Raw genomic sequence first — 16,929 nt, forward strand, 5'->3', positions numbered from 1 at the left:
CTCTGGTTTTCTTCTTCTTCTCCTTGTAAGGGGGCAGCACTAATGAGGTAAAATCCCTGACCAATGATTTAGTTGCTGCCCTCCTCTATTCTATCTATATTTTTATAGTAAAATACTGCTAGAATCATCTTTGTGATTTGGGGTTTTCCCAAATTTTTTGGAGATCGACTTCCTATTATTATTGAATGACCTTCCACCATCAGAGCTCCTTATGCACCCTTCTCCAGCCTCTTTCTACCCTATTCCATTATCCTCATTCCCTATTTCCTTTTTCTACAAGCTTTAATTAATTCCAGCCACCATACCCTAATCGATCTCAACTAAAACCCTGACTCCAATCGATTTTGGTGTTTTCTTTTTCAGATGCAACTGATCTTTTGGGGGTGATTCCATATTACTACAAGCCCTACTCGACCTAAGTTTGGACCCTTTCTAATGGCTGGATTTGTTTCTACAGCAAAAATTCCTTAACCTGCTAATTTGGTTACCTGCCAAAAACTCTGACTTTCAGGTTTTAGTTTTTGCTAATTTTTTTAGGGCTAATTACTCCCACTTCAAGAACCAATCGACCTCAATGTTGCACCTATCCAAGTTTTTTTCAGACCCCTACCCCAATCGATCTCTTCTTTCTAGGGTTTTCCAAAACCCTGATAAAAATTGATTTGGACTAGGGATGTTTGTTGTTGTTCGAGTGCTTTGGAGGTGGTTCTAACATTAAAAGAGAATTCTCCTTCATCAATTCAAGGCTTGAAGAAGGTCCTTTATGCTGGTGTAGTGCTGTAATGCTGCCCTACTCTACTTTTGCGATTTTTTAGAGTCTCTCCCCTTTGAAGATCAGATCTCACTCTTACTAGAGATTGATTGTTCACATTGGAGGTTCCATTCTAGCAACCCTGGTCAGCATCTATTACATGTCTACATCAGCAATTACATCCCCCTTTCCCTAAATTGATCTCAATTTCGAGGTTTTCTAAAACCCTAACAACAATCAATTTTAGGGTTAGGGTTTTCCTATCAAGCTCATATTTTGAGAATAGTCTTATACATATCAGAGGAGTATTCAAACCATATTTCAGCATCATTCATCAGTTATTTTTGGAAAAAATTCAGGTTCATTCTTATGGCTCAATTTTTTCAATTATCAACCTATTTTCCTTGTTCTTATGTGGCTGGCTGCTTCAACTACCTATTGGATCTACTGAGTGATTATCTTATATGTGCTGGTTCTATTGAGCTTTACTACCTACCTTGCTGGTTCTATTGATTTGCTTCTGTAAGCATGACTAGGTGACATGTTACTGTTGCCTTTATGTGGACTACTACTGCCATATTATTGAGACTGAGTATCCTACTATTGAAGATCGAATTTCTTTCATTATTGAAGACTCGAATCTATTACCCTGGAGATCAGCTTATTTGGGATTACAATAGTGTGTTCCAAGGTTATTGGTTGCAACTACTAACCTATTCAGTTATGTGAAGCTTTTTTGGTTCATATCCAGCTTACTTTGAGAGCTTGATCCTAGCCTTATTCACTAATTCAAATCTGATCCAAGTTTTTTTGTTGAAGCTTCTTACATCCATTGCTGTTCAGATATCTTCGTTAATTCTATTTAGCATGTGGGAGTTAATAATTTGGAATTTTGCACATTGGTTCTTCCTTGTGTGAAGATCGATTAAGTTTTTGAAGAATGGTGCCTTCTCCTTCTAAAAATCAAACCTTTTTTTTTATAATTCAGATCTGATCATTGGAGATTGGTGTTTTGGAATTAGTATGATCGATTGAAAAAAGTTGAAGATTACTGTGTTGTATTGTTTTTGTCCATGGTCCATTATCCCATTGCTCTTTTCACTTCACCACCTCCCAAGATATACCTTTGGCATATACCCATATCCCCTTTGGAAGTTAATGGTATTCTCTAATGTGCCATTTCTTCCTTTTCCATTACCCTTAGCACCTCTTGGAAAATTCTGGAATATTATGGTTTTGCCCTATCTCTTACATCATCTTAGTTATGTTCACGTGTACTACACATGAGGGGGGGATTATGTACAATACACTTGCAGACATTGTAGAAGCAGAACTTGCACGAACACTTGGTGTAAACCATAGAAGATCAGAGTTTTCACCATTGCCAATGGGTATCTACTTTGTTATTGGGTTGAGTTTGCCGTAAGGGGGAGATTGAAGTATTAAAGTATTGAAGATGTTTGGTTATTGCCTGACTATATGAGGTTCTACAGTTGGGTTGATTTTTTCCGTTGCTTGATCTTTTCTGCTGCTTGATTCATCTGCTTGTTGCGCTAGTTGCTTATCTTCAAGATTATCAGTAAGAGATTCATCACTGGACAGCTGTTAAAGATTGGTGAAAGTTTGCTGCTCAAGTCTGCCCAGGTTTTGAAGACCTATTTTTTTCAAGTTCTTGAAGGTTTATTTCGGAGATTATGCTACAACTTAGTTTTTTTCCTTTTTTTTGTTCAAGTTGACATTAGTACCTTGCATGCGCCAACTCGAGGGGGAGTGTTAGCATTATTAGGAGTTATTTTTTCTTTAGTTCAAGCTGGATCTTCTTTCTTTGCTTATTTATATAAGGGAAAATTACACTGCCACCCCCCTGAGGTTTGTATTAAATACAGAGCGACCCCCTGTGTTTCTAAATTATACAGCCACACCCCCTTAGGTTTGGTTAGTTGTTACAGACAGCCCCACTCCATTATATCATCCCCATTAAGTGGTACGGTGTTGGTAATTCATGACTTAAAATGACTAATATACCCCTAATTGCTCAATTTTTTCCTTTTTTCTAATTTTATCCTTGAAATAGACTTAATGGGGCCCATCACCATCCCTTCTTCTTCTTCTTCTTCATCTTCTTCTCTGCAACCCCATTGGCCCCACCACCTGCTGCAACCCAACCCACCCGCCCCTACCCCTGCAACCTAACACCACGACCACACCCCCATCCTCCCCTCCCGGCTTGAATTTGCTTGAACAAAAAAGATGAAATTAAACCCTCCCATGGGTTATGCATAAGTGCTAGAGCTCAACTCTTGAAGAACAAACACACACACACACACACACAGAGAGAGAGAGAGAGAGAGAGAGAGAGAGAGAGGGTATACATGATGTAAAGAGATCGATTGAAGATGGAACAGAGAGAGCTGAGGCTATTGCTTGAGATCTGCAAGCCTTTTTTCCTACTAATCCTTATGAGTCTTACACAATTCCTTCCAACATTGGAGACGTGGAGGGCCTACTGGTTTGATGTACTCTATGATTTCACAAATTTTATTTGGTCAAGAAGATTTGCCCTAAAAAGGAAAGGGAAAATTGAAAAAGTTTGTTGTCTCTTCTGGTTTAGTGAGGTAAAAATATCTTACTAAATGCTAAGCTAACATAGAAACCAGAAAACTAAAGAAGCTCTGCAAAAAGATGTAGTGATACGAAACAGAAGGAAGAAATTAGCAGGAAAAGCTGAAACTGTAAAAAGGGGCAAAATGCATAGAGAAGACAAAACCATACTTTCAATTAACAAAAGCAAAAAAGAAGAAGAAGAAGAATCAGGAGGAGACGAAAATGCGAGAAACCCAAGTAAAAATCCAGAGATCCCAGACAAAAAAGCATGAAAAGAGAATACAGGGGGGAGGGGGAAGTAGCAACCTTAACCTCCATGAAAATCCAAGTAAAAATCCAGAGATCATGTGTTTTGCAGGAATCATTCTGGAATCAAATGTTTGGGGCTTTTCATATAAAGCGTTTTATATATCTCTTCAAAGGGGTTTTAACTTGACACAGTAACTGGGAGAGTTAGGAGCTGTGAGAGATTGAAAGATTGAGAGAATTTCTCTCTACGAAGTTTTTATTTTTCTCTTTTTTTTTGAGGAGGGATTTCAGAGATGCCGTTGCCTGAGAGGCGATTATTGAATCTGTTCATGAGATGGATAGCTCTTCTCAAGACAACAATTATTTCTTCAAAAACCCTAGAAGAAGGGTTTTAGAAGAAGCCTTGCAGCAAAGCGGGTAAGTTCGAGTAGCAGGGGAAGGGAAGTGAAGGGAAGGGGTGCGAAGTTTGGGCTTCCCTAAGGGCAAAATGGTAAGCTCACACCTCATTAGGGTTTTGTATATAAGGGTAAAAGGGTAAAGTTGAAATTTCCCATTGAGTATTAATAGGATATTAGAAGAGGGCAAAATTGGTATTTAAAATTTATCATGTAACACTGTCCACTTACCGTCCACTCAGGGGGTGTAGCTGTATAATTTAAAAACACAGGAGGTCGCTCTGTATTTAATACAAACCTCAGGGGATGGCAGTGTAATTTTTCCTTTATATAATCCAACTTGAGGGCGAGTGTTGGAATATGTAATCTAGAATACCGTGGGGGTATTCTAGTCTTTTTGGAGTACTTTTGTTCTTCTTATGTTATTAAGTGTAAGTGGGCCATATGGGTTTTAGTCCCACATTGCCTAGTTTAGTCTCTTTGTAATTTTTCCTCTATTATAAATCGAGGGGTTTACCTATCAATGAATACAACACATTATTTTCTCTCATTCTCTCATTCTAACCCATGATACTGCCAACATATAGGGTTTGCAGTTATTGAGGCGGTGGCGAGTCCTGTTTCAATACATCTCTCACCTGATCATTTGGTTGGGTTCTGTGTCCCCCAAGTTATGGGATTGTTTCCCATTATAGCTACGTCAGTAATTAGAGTCTAACTAGGAGTGTGCAACATATTATTGGGAGTCGTGTGACCCAAGTTTCCCTCCATGTGTCGTCTTCTTGTTGGTGGACCATTATTTGGTATAACAGATGCTTCCCACTCCACAGGGTGCCATAGGGGCCCTGAGGAGTGATCCTCTTCTCCCTTGAAGCTTGATCTCGGCTAGAAAGTGGTGTGGGAAATCTTTGGAGGGTCGTTTATGCCTCGAAATGCACCCGGATGGCCTAAAAAGCACGGACATCACTGCCAAAGGCTGTGAGTTGTGTAGGGCTCGTCGAGAGTTTCAAAATTATAGGTATTTTGACCTATGTTGTGTTTTGGTCTGGCCCTTCTCTCTCCTCCCTTTTTTTGTTTTTTTGGCTGGTCAGGTCTACTCATCTGGATGCTTGGCCCTAGTTCTGCTCTTTATGGCATCTAGTCGGGCAGATCTGCTCGGCTGGTTCTGCTCTTCAGGGAGTCTAGATGCTTGGCTAGGCAGACTGCTCGGCTGGCTCTAACCATCTGCGACAATGGACATGGCTGGGCACGAATTTGGTGCATTCTGGTTGCATGTGGTGTTGGACTGGCTGGGCAGGCTACTCGACACATTCTGGCCACTCGCAACACTGAGCACGGCTATGTGGGTGGTGACGTTCCATCTCGTTGTCAGTTCCATTTAACCGCATTAATTTACTTCTTTTTCATTTTGTCATCCCACATAAATGGATGTGCCATATCAGCTCTGAACTTTGGTCTCCTTAAATTGGTGATGACGAAAATCTGCTTTAATTACTTCTTCTTTTTTTCTTTGTCAGACCCACATTGATTACTTCTCTCTTCTTTTTGTTTCTTGTTAGAAACCTTCCATTACTTTTACGTATTGATTTTTCCTGTTATTTTAAAATGGAAACTAAAATCAATTAGGAATGTGCCATGTCAGCCCTGCTAGTGGCACCTTATAGGCATGATCTCTGGCCTTCCTTCAATCTCTATAAATTAGTGGGTGCTCATTCCTTCTTCACTGAAAACTTTTTCTCTCTGTCGTCTTGGTCACCCTCTAGTGTGCTCGGTTGGCCATTGCTTGCTTGGGTTGTTTTGCTTTGCTCGTCCTAGCTTGGGTTGCTCTGCTCTATCACTAGTAAGTCATTCTTCCCTTAATTTATTTAATGGCTTTTGATATTTCGGCCCGTCTGGCCATCGAGGTTCCCCTCGAGGATTCTTCATCAAGTTCTGACTCAGAAGAAACACAATCAGATTTGGCCTTTGATGGGTTGAGTGCCACAGGTGAGGCATAATCCCCTGCCCTTCCAGTTGAAGAGGATGAGGGTGAGAACTTTATGGAAACTCATGCCACGACTACGGCCTTGGTGGACCCTATGTTAGAGGTAGTGGCAAAGGACGTCCCGTGTAGCCTGAACGAATCTGACTTGGTTGGGATCAGGGATTTGTAAGGTATCTCTGACTCTTATAGGATTAGTGCGACAAGGAATGGGGAAAGGGCCAGCTTCAAGAATCGGGACGAGATGTGTCTCTACTTAGATCATTTGGAAGCTGGTCTCCGCCTGCCTTTTCATGACTTCTTCATTATATAGTTCCGCTATTATAAGTTAGCCCTTGCCCAGTTTGCCCCAAATGTTTGGCGTTTGGTCATTGTCTTTTGCATTTTTTTCTCTCAGTTGAAGAGAAGGGTGAACAAGGATCTATTTGTTCATTGTTTCACCCTGTACAGTTTTCTTGAGGGCGACAGTTGGTATTATTTACGTCAGAGGGACTGGGTGAAAATTCTTGACAAGGTTAAGTCGTCAATCCATGGGTGGAAGAACCAATTTTTCTTCGTCAAATCTGAGAAAGGGTTTTCTTTTATTACCCTATGGGGGGCGGTTGTCTACGCCGAGGTGAATGCAAAACCCTTTCTTGACGCGGAGGATGAAGCCTCGTTGGCTTTAGCCAAGTCTGGTGGCTTGCGACAGCTTCGATCATTTGAGATTGAGGAGTCCCTCTTGGTTGAGTGTGGGTTCAGCTCTGGTGATTTCTTAGGCTGATTTTTGGAATGCGTGTTGTTTGCACTTGATCCAATATTAATGCTTTATTTGGATTTTTGTAGTGGTGGTTGAGTCTCAGAAGTACTTGGCTGCCTTAGCTGTCCAGCGAAGAAAATGGGGAAGCGAGTCCGAACGGATGAGCCGGCCGCCGAGGAGAGTTCCCCTCAACACACACGCGCCATGCCATGCCTCCCGATCATCCTCTCTTTGTTTGCCCCTGGTTCAGCTTTAGGCTGCAACCTTCTGCCACCATCAATTGAGCAACCTCATCCTGTTCGTAATGAGGTTCTCTTTAGCCCGAGTTAGATTATGAAGGATGATGATACTGCCCTTGGTGATCCTCGAGTTGCCCAAGATATTATTTTGGGAAGCTGCCTCTCGAGGGTTCTCGCAGTTTTGAAGGAACTCACCAACGGGGAGGCTGCCAATCATTCCTACTCGGCCATGATTGGGGTAAGTAAGCTTCTTTCCCTTATTTCCATACCCCTTGTTGTTTTGATTTTTTACTTAATTGTCTTTGATGATAGACTATCCTATACACTACCGAGGTGGCTACCCAACTGAAAGAAATGATGGCCTTGCATGATCATGCTGCCGAGAAGGAGTTAGAGCTAGCAAAGGTACGAGATGATCTATCAAAGAAAGTTGCTTCCTTGGAGAAAGAGGCAAAAAACCGCAAGAAGGATTTTGAGAGAGCTGGTGAAGGCGGCTGGGGAGAGGGATGTGGCAGTGTGCGAAGCCCGGATCATGGTGGTGGATGAGTTCAAGAAGTCTGAAGAATTTGCTCCAGTCATTGTTAAGGAAGGGGTAGACACCTTCCTGCAGGGAGGTTTGGAGGTGCGAGATTGGGTCTTCGTGGAGCACCTCGATATCAGCTTCAATTGGTGTCCAATATTTGCCCATGAGGATTTCACTTTAGAGGAGGAGGTTGATGTGGTCGATGAGCAAGGTGCCCACCAGCCGATGGATGATCAATTGGCTGGCAATCAGCTTTCGACCTTAAACGTTGGTGACCGTGATCCTCTCCGTACTCCTGATCATGACCTGCCCCTTGAGTAGGGGGAATTTGATTCCCTATGTTCCTTTTTGTAAAGGCTTGGCGCCTAGAATAGTTTGAACTTGATCAATGGAATCTCTTATTTTGCTCTTTTGTGCTTAGGTATTTACTTCGCCCTTTTTTACGCTCTTTGGTATGCTTTGTTTGATTGTGGTGTAGCTAGGGTGAATCCTCGGCATGTCCCGCCCGTTCGAGGGCTTAGCTAGGATGGTTCCTTGGTGTGTCTTGCCCGTTTGAGGGTTTAGCAGAGGTGACGCCTTGGCGTGTTCTGCCCGTTTTAGGGTTTAGCCAGGGTATCCCCTCCGCATGTTCTCCCATTGGAGGGTTTGGCCTAGGTGTCCTGTTACATCCGCACCCGGATTTGCTATTAATTATAATTTCTCTCTCTTATGACGTGTAGATTCTGCTACTGTGTACACTGGTGAGCTATTGTTACTTGTGGTCAAACCTTGCCACAAGATTGTTGACTAGTTCACGGGACTGCCTGTGGAAGAGAGGTTCCTTAATCGGCAGTGGGGGAGATTTATCAATGGTGATTTCGTCGACTATCCTCCTAACATGAGTCCCCGGAGTGAAGAGTACTGGAGGGCGTTCCCTGTGTCCCCACACCTAGATACCTCTTTTCGCGATGAGTTTAGCATCACGATCGGGAAACTCTTTGGGATCACGAAAGACACGTCGTGATGATTGAGGGGTAAGATACTGCCCTTGTGAATGTTAGTATACCCACCCCTTATTGGCCTTTGAAGTATGGGCCAAAGCCCAATCAGTTTCTTTAGGATTCTGCCCTTGACAGCAGCAACGGACGCCCGAACAGACTCATAAAGATTGCTTCCGTCCGTTAGTCCGCCCGTACTATTTTAGGCTTTTGGGTCTTTTCCTCATGTGGGACCCACACCCCGTGCCCCGAGCATCCTACATAGGCACCTAGACAAGGTGGACCCCACCCTTGGTCTCCTTGGCTTGTGTGTGTGCCATCAAGGTGGACCCACTTGCCTAAGTTGGCTTTTAAATGAGTTTTGACTCTTAAAGCCCAAAGCCAAACAGACCCTAAGTGGGAGCTAATTTTAAAAGTAAAGCTTCGCCATTAAGGCTCATTTACTTCTCCTACCTACCCAAAACGTTGGAGACTTGGAGAGCTTTGAAAGCTTTGAAGGGAAGATTGGAGGGAGCTGTGGAGGTCGAAGCCATCCATTGGTTCATCCTTGAGGTGAATGTTCTCACCTTTCTCCCTCTCTTTTCCATTTTCAAGTTTGGGGATCCCCTTAGGATTGATCCCCAGCTTAGGGTTTCCCTTGGGAACCCAATAATCTCTAATGATTACTCAAATTGAGACTCACTTCCCCTCCCTTGCTGCCTTCATGGCTTTGATGACCTAAATTGCTGTTCAAAACATTGAAGACCTAGATTAAGTTTGGGAAAAACCTTGGAGAAGGATCCGATCCCTTGAATCCTCTAAGTCCTATGGAGGGCTAGGTGTTTAGGACCCCCAACAAAGGAATGGACTCACCTCCCTGATCCTAGGACCCTTGTGGTTCGATAAATGGAAGGCTAGAGGTGGAAATCTTCCCAGATTTTAAAGAAAGAGTCGACGGATCCACTGTCGTGTTTTCACCCGTTAATTCGCCTGATATAACCTAGCTGTTTAGCCTGGATGGAGCCACGAGCAGATTCATTTTGTAAATCCACCCGTGGCTCAGTTCACTCTCGGGAATGTCTCAGGGTTTGGATGGATGCACGAGCAAATTCACTTGGAAGTTCCGCCCGTGAATCTATTCCATCTATTTTCAAAGATTAGCCTGGACGGATCCAGAAACGGACTCACCTAGCTGCCTCCGTTCCTGCATCTGCCCTTGCTGTTTTGACCAAACTTCAAATAAAATGTTGGGACCCCTCATGGGACCCACCTATACACTTCTAACTATGTTCTCACGCATCCTCAGACTTCGGAATCTATACAAGAGTGTGTGCACCAAGGTAAATCTTACCGAACACATTAAACAACAAACAAGCTAACAGTGAGTGGGTTTTGGGTGATGTTTGGGCTTGGTATATAATATATAACTATATAAATTACATGATGGTTTTTATGCTTGCATTCATCTTTGTATATAAAACCATGTTGGATACGAATTGATGAGATGTTGATCTGTTTACTTTATTTTATTGTATTGGGTTACGGTGCTGGGTATGCCGGTGCCGAAACCCCAGAAACTATTATGATATTCATTGCTTGCCATCATGGTTTGTATGCGTCGTGCAGTGCTGGTATCCGGGTATTAGATGGAATAGGATGTTGATGCACCCGGAATACCTCTCGGGACGATAGGACTTGCATGTAGTATATCTGTGGCTAGGACTCTTATTCCCTTATGCTACGACCCTTGTCAACAGGGATTTATGTGTTGGATAGTTTGAGCACCTATTGCTTGTGGAGGTGGGAGATGCTAGGTCAGGGGTAGTGCTGCCATTGGGTTTGATGGTTTCTACCGGCGGAGGCTCCCTCGTGATAATTGAGGTCTCACTGGGGCGATAAGTTAAGTGACCCTCAGTGTCTCCCGAAACCCCAGAAATTATTATGATATTCATTGCTTGCCATCATGGTCTGTATGCGTCGTGCAGTGCTGGTATCCGGGTATTAGATGGAATAGGATGTTGATGCACCTGGAATACCTCTCGGGACGATAGGACTTGCATGTAGTATATCTGTGGCTAGGACTCTTATTCCCTTATGCTACGACCCTTGTCAACAGGGATTTATGTGTTGGATAGTTTGAGCACCTGTTGCTTGTGGAGGTGGGAGATGCTAGGTCAGGGGTAGTGCTGCCATTGGGTTTGATGGTTTCTACCGGCGGAGGTTCCCTCGTGATAATTGAGGTCTCACTGGGGCGATAAGTTAAGTGACCCTCAGCGTCTCCCGATTTATCATAGTAGCATATACCATGACTTAGATTATTTGCTAGGTGGAGAATCTATTTAACATTACATGCATCATGGACTATGTGTGATTGTGTGTTTGTGCATTCCCCTTTCCCCTCACTGGCTCAGTGGAGCTAACCCCCTGTGTACACAACTTTTTAGATTTTGATGCAGATGGTGGCTATTTGGCTGACCTAGAAGCTCAGCCGGCAGATTATGATAGTATTGGCGTAGAGAAACCTGAGTTAGTGTTAGATGAATAGGGCGACGGTTGCCCCTGTGATGATTGTGCCTATGGGTACTGATGTTGTTGGGGATTGTTCCCACTTTTGATTCTTTTGGGGCTTGTGCCCATTATGAACATTTTTTGTAATAACTTATTATTCTTGTGAGTAGTTACGTCATAGTCAGTTGGTAGTCAGTGTTAAACTATTACAGTATCACCTAGCCAGCTGAACATATTGTAACTGCTATATATATATATATATATATTGCTTCCGCTCATATTAACTCTGACATTGAATGAAATATTCCTTCGGTTTACTCAAATGTAATCATTTGGGTGGGTCCTTGGTTGTTGACTATGGCTTGGGACACTATGTCATTGATCCTGGTAGGAATTGGGGTGATGCGTGTCATCCTAATCACCCTCTTAACTGTGCTTATTCCTAAGCTTGGGATAGGGGCGTGATAGCGTGGTATCAGAGCGCGATACTCTGCACCAAACATGGTCTACCAAGGACTCTTGATTCACTCTACACAATAGGATATAAATTAAAAGTTTTCAACTGACATAATTGGAATGTGTGCAAAACATAGGGAGAAGACTAGCTAGGGTGGAATCCGGGAACCATAGCAAACAATAGGGACAACATTAGAATTAAAGAGCTAATTTATATATATATATATATATATATATATATATATATATCTATATATATATATATATATATATATATATATATATATATATGTTCCACATACATCTAGTTATCTGTTTACTCAACTTCCCTTGGAGGCGAGCAAACCACATATAACCTAAAAAGAAAATTCCCAAAATTACAACTGGAAAACCATAAAATTACATGCTTGGACAAAAGAAAAAGGAAAGACAAAGGGAAGAAAAAAAAAGCCAAATTAAAATATTGTTCAGAAAACATCCATCCCAAACCACCAAACAAAGAAAGTCAAAAAATAACTCCAATGGCCCTGGGGTCTAGTCTCTCATCTCATCATCGCTGCCCCCATCCTCTTCATCGTTGCCTTCATAATATAGATAGGCATTGATGTCGTGGATGTCCTTCTCCACCCTCTCAAAGCGATGATCATATGAAGCGAACTGTCCATGTATGCCTGCAAATCCGTGCACCATGTCTGAATTAAGCTTGGCCATGTTAGTGTTCAGCTGGCCAAGGGCATCTAGGACATCGCCTATATCAGAGGTTCCAGAACTGGAGGCTCCAGCAGAAAACTGCACTGGTGCTCCTCCCTCCGCATTATCATCACTCCCCTCTGCACCCTCCTCCTCTCCACCCTCTGGGACCCTCCCCATCACTGAATATATTGCATTTGATCTTCCTTTGGGCCAGGGAACTTCGCCCAAAAGGTTTCTTGACTCTCGAAGGGTGGCTCATCCTCCAGATTGACCTGAAAGTGCTCGAAGATGTGGGTGAGAAGCCTTCCATAGGGCAGAGTCTTCTTTATCCTTGATTTGAACTAAACCTGCTCCATGTGTTTAACCATGATGTAGGACAGACTTACTTGAACACCTTGGTGCAGACAGTAGCCTAGAGTTGTAGCCATGAGTGAGGGTTCAGTGTTGTGCCCCTTGGCAGGAACAAGGTTGGTTTTGGCTAAGGGTGTCAAAACCAAACCGAAAAGTTTACCGAAACCAAACCAAACCGTTTAAACCGAAACCGATAGACCGTTTAATTAAATGGTCCGGTTATGGTTTTATAAATGACACCGTTTATTTAATCGGTTTGGTTCGGTTTAGACCGATTAATCCAACGGTTTCAAACCGTATAATCCAATTAAAACTGATTATAACCAAACCGTCTAACTGTTTAAAAACCTAACAATTTTATTTTTTTTTATAAACAAAAAATCAAAACCTTGCAAGTAGCAACTACTAAGTAGTCATGTTTCTTCATAAATGATTTCCTTTCTCAAAAAAAAAAACAACTACTAACTTAGTAAGTGATAAGTAATAACTATTAACTAATAACTAGTATTAGTAAATAGAGTAGCAAATGTGTATAGAACCGTATAACCGAAACCATGTAAAACCGTATAGAACCATTTAACAGAAACCATTTAAAAATCGTTTAACCGAAACCGTTTACTAAACGGTCTGGTTACAGTTTCTACCCTCAAGCAGTCAAAACCGAATTGAACCGAACCGTTTAACCGAAACCAAACCGTTTAACACCCTTAGTCTTTGCTATCATGGTCAAAATCCACTGTGACCACTAAATGTAGTCAAATTAATCCGGTATGTGTACTTGCCATTGGTCAAGACGGAATACAGATGTTTGTACTCTGTCTTGGACACACAAGTCAATGGATCCCTTCCTGGTGGATGGTAAACACGGTCTCCAACGGAACTGACCCCAAGGATACCCCCCAACTCTACCTTATTGAAAGATATCCTTACTCCCTTCACAAAGGAATTTATCTTGAGCCTCGTTGCATCCTCCTGAACGACTGTGAGATTGGAGTAGAAGTGCCCAATCAACTTGGGGTAGTAGTACTTGGGCAGAGTCAGCATGTTGAACCACCCCAAACTCTCAAATCTATGTTCCACTTTGAAGGCAAACAATTCTTCTATGATAACATCCCTTCCCACCTCAATTTTCCTGTCATGGAGTTTTTGGGTGTACAACCTTTCTGCCTTAGCAGACACAAAGAAGTTGGCATCATAGCGGGCTGGGGCTGATGCTGCTACTGCCGCAAGAGCCCGGTTTCCCCTAGTTTTAAGTGTCATTTCACTCTAAGTTGCCTACACACACAAAAAAGAAGAGAAGGGGACAATGTGAGTGCTTAGTCACTCCAACTCCAACAAAAATATAGAGATTTAAAAGTAAAACACAATAAACAATTGATCCACATTCATTAGGACATTAGAAGAGAATTGGTAGGAAGATAACTTCCTTGAACTTGGGTTAAGGAAAAGAAATCCCAATAAACCCACTATAAAATTAAATATAACAATAAAGACCAAAAACAAATGTACAAATAATACGTTTGTAGGGGAAATTAAAAAAGAGAATAGTACATCTAAAATATAAAATAAACTCCCTCTCAAGAATACATATAAATTACAACGAATTCATGGAATGTAGGGAGAATTAAAATGCATTTCTTATTACCAAGCAAACTACCCAAGAATAGTAGGGAAATTTCGGTTTTGGCAAGGGTTGAACCAACCCTAGCCCTAATCGATGGGTGTAGGCATGGAAAGGAATGTTCACAAATAGGTTGGGAGCCAAAGTATTAAAAAAAAACAAGGGTCCAACGTCCTTCAAGTAATCAAACACAATACCATAGAAAAGGGAAGGAAAACCTAATAAAAAACCCTAGAAAAAAAGGCTAAGAACAAATCTAAGAAACCTAAAATGGATAGAGAATCTCATACCTTGAAGTAAGAAGCTTGAATTCTAGGGTGAAGAAGTCCAAATCCACAAATCTAGGGCTAGAAACTTTGAACGGACGAAGTGTAGGTCTCCCCTGCACTGTGCCTCTGCTTTCTCTAAACAAGCCAAAGTAAAAATAAAATGCGCGGTTGGTATTCTTATCAAAATTTGTCGAACGTACGAACTTTCGCCGCCGAATGCTATTTAGTTGTTAGTTAAGTTGGTTTTATGCTTTATTAGTCATTTGGAGATTTAATTGAGAATTAGTATCATGTCTATATAATGGATTATTTGGGATTAAGCTGGAAAAAGATTCTTTTCTCCACATAAGAAGAAGAAGAAAAGAGGAAGAAGGAGAGGAGAGAGAAAGCTTCAATGGGTTCAATCACTTGGATTTCTATGGTGTGATCATGCTAAGATGATGTTGCATGTATGATCAAGGTCTTGTTTGAGGAGTTTATTGAAGAATCAAAGCTGCTGGAGTTGTTCATCAAAGGAGCTTCAAAAAGTTTGAAGAAGAAAAGGCAAGAACTTGAAGGTGTTTTTGATTGAGCTTCATTCAAGAGAGCTTTGACGCACTTGGATCAAGGAAGGAGTTGAAGTTGAGATGGTGAGGAGTACATGGTGGAAGACTTTGGAGGAGGAGCACCTAGTTGATGTGATAGGCTCTTTTATATTTCTTTTGGATGGTGTTCTAGTGTTGGAGCCTTTTTGTAATCATGTTAATGAATGATGAAACCGTTTAATGTATTTAAACAAATCTTTCTAGGAGTTGTGTAATATCTATATCACTCTTTTGGTTCAGTAATGGATAGTATATATATTTATAAGTTAATATATTCCTGCCACCAGTATTGAGTATATTATGGAAATGTTTTAATTAATGAAGTTGCTTCCGCATGTGCTAAAAATGGATGACTTGGGATATTGTTTGTTTTAATTTATTAAGGAATTTGTGACCTAAGGTTACTATGTAAGGACGGGATCTATATCATCCGTGATTGGGTCGGGTCATTACAGGGGTGCACTTAAGAGATAATTGCCAACACCATTTAGTTTAATGGAAGTAATTTGAATGTTGAAATTGTCCTTAGTGTCAGCCATGGCCACACAATGTGAAAAACGAAAAATTGTAGAAGGAAAATACCTGAAGAAGAACTTGCAGAAATCCAAACAATATCTGATTCAATTTGTTGAGACATAACACACCAAGAAAAACAAGGAGAAGCCGCAACACACCACTGAGATCTTGGAGAAGCAGCCACACACAAATCGAGAAGCATAATGATAGGAAATCAATCTAGAAGCAGCAACACACAAACTGAGAAGCAGATGAAGTAATCACACACAATCCGAGAAGCAGATTGATATGAAATCAATCTGGAAAACACACAACAGCTCTGTGATCTTTAGAAGTAGCACCACAAAGACATAGAGACCAGAATTGTAGATCAAAAAACACTATCGCAGGTGTAGAAAAGACAGAATTGCAGATCAAACTCCATGCGTGAAGGAGAAACACCCTAGTTGTTCTTATGTGATCATCGAACTAGGGTTTAAGTACACATAAGCAGCAAAGCGTGCTGCACCCAACATTGGAAGCCTATGAGAATCTTCAATTCGAATCGCAGGATAGAAAAGAACTTCTCAAAGGAGTTGCTCTGATACCACGAAACCAAACTGAAGAGAAACTTGCAGTGGTGATTGAGAATGTAGAAGATGAAGGAGAGGAGAACTGGAACTGAATGAATATCCAACCTCTCACACACCACTTTATCTATAATAACATAATTACATGAAAGAGCTAGAAATGCAGACTCCTAGAACAAATCGGAATCCACACCTCAAACTCAAAAGCAAAATAGTAAACTAAAACAAGGGAAGTAAATAACTCAAAATATAACTAGGAGTTTAAATCACTGTTCACGTGAATAGTATCACATGAACAATACTTCAACAGAACTGTTAGACAAAATCTTGTGCAATGAATTTTATTTATGTAATTGAATTTAATTGTCATGTGAATGCTACTGACGGAGACATTGAAACCAATTACTTAAATATAACGATTGGGGCGTTTATAGTCACTTACATTTCATATTTTTTGTTTTATTAACTTTGAAGCTCTATTAGATAGAAAGTGAGCAATAGAGAGATTTGAATTTAGCACAAACGATGTTGGATCCGTTAAAATACTTGGCCATGAGTAACTGACACCACCAGGAGATGGAGATTTGTCCCTTTTTTAATTAACTAATCAGGAGAAGATGCCCAACTATATGGCATTAAGATGCATTTTAGACATGCTAAGTTTTAACCACAAATTTACTTTTACCAAGTATTAATAATTTGGCCAATATCCTTTTCGCATGATCAACTAGACATTTGGTAGATCTGATGAATCCAACTAACAGACTCAGGGTAACCAAACAGTTATTAAGATAGATTCAGGATAAATCCAAGTCACAGACTCAAAGTAACCAAACGATTATTCATATAGATTCAGGATGAATTCACCCGACAAACTAAGGGTAACCAAACAGTCTTTCAAAAAGAATCAAGACAAAGACTCAGA

This window comes from Telopea speciosissima, chromosome 6 (assembly GCF_018873765.1).
Source record: "Telopea speciosissima isolate NSW1024214 ecotype Mountain lineage chromosome 6, Tspe_v1, whole genome shotgun sequence".
Taxonomy (NCBI): Eukaryota; Viridiplantae; Streptophyta; class Magnoliopsida; order Proteales; family Proteaceae; genus Telopea; species Telopea speciosissima.